We start from the raw sequence: 2726 nt of genomic DNA, 5'->3' as shown, positions 1-2726 counted from the left end.
TGTCTTTTTTGTATATATTTCGTCTCTCTCTTTCTCTATCACTTTCACCGCCAGATCTCCCTTCTTTGTGACACCCACGCTTCCTTTTCGAGGCGGGACCCCGACATAGGACCTCGACAGTCCCTGCTGTTGTAGATTATATTGTACAAATGGGATGAGCCCCTGCTAGCTGGAATAGAAACATGTGAGTGGATCCATGTGAGAAATTTGATTCCCTAGATTATTTTACCTTTTGAGGACATGTGCAAAGCCCATATTTCCTTGTTAGAGGGTAATCATTTTCCTTTGATTTTAAGCCATACATAGACCTCTGGAATGTATGCCTGTCTCTAAGATATATTATGTTGTTGTTGTTGTGCCTAAGTGCCATCAAGTCAGTTCTGACTCATAGTGTCCCTGTATAGGGTTTCCAAGGAACAGCTGGACGGTTTTAACTGCTGACCTTATGGTTCAAAGTCCAGTACTGATCCTACAGTGCCACATCTAGAGTCCAAGATGTATTATGCTTTAAGACAAGCATCTTATAAAGTTTTCCTCTACCTCCTTTCATCACCTCTAGACTCAAAACTAGTTTAATGTTTAGGGAACTACATCTAGTCTCTCCTATGAGAAGAAAGGGCTCATTCCCTCCAAAGAGCTATCTGATCTTGCAAATATCAGACTGAATCACAAGAATGGGTTTTGAATGAACTAGATGAATGTAGGGAACAGGGATAATAGGTAGTGTGCAAAATATGAGGCTGCATAAGGAAGATTTTGCAAATATGGGACACAATGTAATGACTTTGAATTTAACATACTGGCAAGGGCATCTAGAGCGTGTCCTAATTTGCTACTGAGACTTTTCCCAAAAGCTTGGAAAAAATAATGGCCTCTGGTAAATGGATAAAAATGCCGGACCTTTTTTGGCAGAATATTATGGAAAGGGTCAAAATACTTAGAGAGGTGGACATGCTAGAATGATATATTTTTCATTCTCTGACCCATTTTCCCAAAGAGAACCCAGAGGTTTTTCCCTTTAAGAAAATCAGTAAGGGATGGGTTGGTAAGAATGGCACCAACATCTTGTCCTTTCTAATTCTGGGACTTTGGAGGGGAATCTACTCTGGAATTGACTTCCCTAGGGTCAACAGGAATGGCTGGATTCAGGCAGAGCAGAGGGATAGTAGCAGCATTAAAGCATCAGAGGCAAATTATGTGTAGTTATCAGACCAGGCAGCAAAGCCAGAGTATCAAACAGGTTTATATTTTATATGACTTAGCTGATTCTCTATGATTTTTTGATTATCTATAAAATTGTAAATAGACCTGAATGAACTGCATTCATTATCTTAAGAGCTGAACACATATCAAGGTCTTAAAATCATATACCCATATTTTATGTTTATAAAAAAAGAAATCAGTTATGTCATCAGATATCACTTGTAATAAATATGCAATAAATAAATTATTGGCATTTCTTGGAAAAATGAGATTTCATTGTGCCATGTAAATTATATATGTGAATATTTTATATCATTCATTTGCTGAATAGAGTTGTTAAATGTTGTTGAGTAGATTCCGACTCTTTGTGACCCTGTACAGAGATTCCGAGGAGCAGCTGGTGGGTTTGAACTGCCTACCTTGTGGTTCGCATTCCAGTGCTAATTCTACAGAACCACACCAGGAGTCCCACTTATAGAAAGGTTGTTACTAAGTGCTATCAAGTCAGTTCTGTCCCATAGCAACCCTGTACAGGAATTCTGAAGAGGGGTTGGTAAGCTTGAACTGTTGACCTGGCTATCAAATGACTTTGCAGTCCAGCACATTAACTTACAGCAGCAGCTGACCTTGCAGTTAAAACAGCTTCACAGTCTGGCGCATTAACCCACAGCGCCACACCAGCACCAGTAGTGCCCTCAAAATGCCCATAGCTGCTTCAACTTCATTTTTATCCTACAATAAGTACTTGCTCTCTTTAAAACTTTTCTCTACTTGAAAAACAACATTTATTGTGAGTGTTAGTGTGAATGTGTATGTGGAAGGATGTCACCATTGCTCATGAATAAATGGGGGTGCATTCTAGTAAGAAGTATGTAAACTGAGACACCATGGTTCCTTTCAGGGTTTTGTTGTTGTTGTTGTTGTTTTGCCAGGGATCTACTTTATGACAAGAGAAGTGATTTCTTGGCATTTTAACTTTAATTGTTTCCCTGTATTTAAATGAAGTTTAAGTATGCCAGGCTTTCAGAGTATTAGCAGTGAAATGGACCAGTGCTCTCTATTTTCCAATGGGAGTATCTGGATAGTACATGGCATGTGTGTGTATTTATGTGTGGGTCCCTACTGTGTATTTCAGTGTTCTTTTCTGGACATGAAAAGACATGTCTTTGATTTCTTTATGTAATATTTTTAGCTGGATAGTAAGTTCCTCTCTTCAGTAAAATAAAATTAAAATTTTTGAAATTGACATATATGACAGGACTTCAAAAAGTTAATGGAGCAATTGAACAAAGGATAATGACATTTTTTCCATAAACTTTTTGATGCATCCTCATATATATTCTAGGAAATCAGGGAAATATACATTTAAGGTTAAAAATATCTATATGTATTCATACCATCTGATACAGTAACCAAATATTTTTATATTGGTTTGTTGTATTTATATATTAACTTTCATAATAAATATGCAACATTAGAGCCTTCTGTTTTACTTATGAAAATGACCTATACTTTCTCCATAA

This window comes from Chrysochloris asiatica, unplaced genomic scaffold (assembly GCF_000296735.1).
Source record: "Chrysochloris asiatica unplaced genomic scaffold, ChrAsi1.0 scaffold00002, whole genome shotgun sequence".
Classification (NCBI taxonomy): domain Eukaryota; kingdom Metazoa; phylum Chordata; class Mammalia; order Afrosoricida; family Chrysochloridae; genus Chrysochloris; species Chrysochloris asiatica.
The sequence above is the reverse complement of the archived record's forward strand: the minus strand, read 5'-3'. Positions refer to the sequence as shown.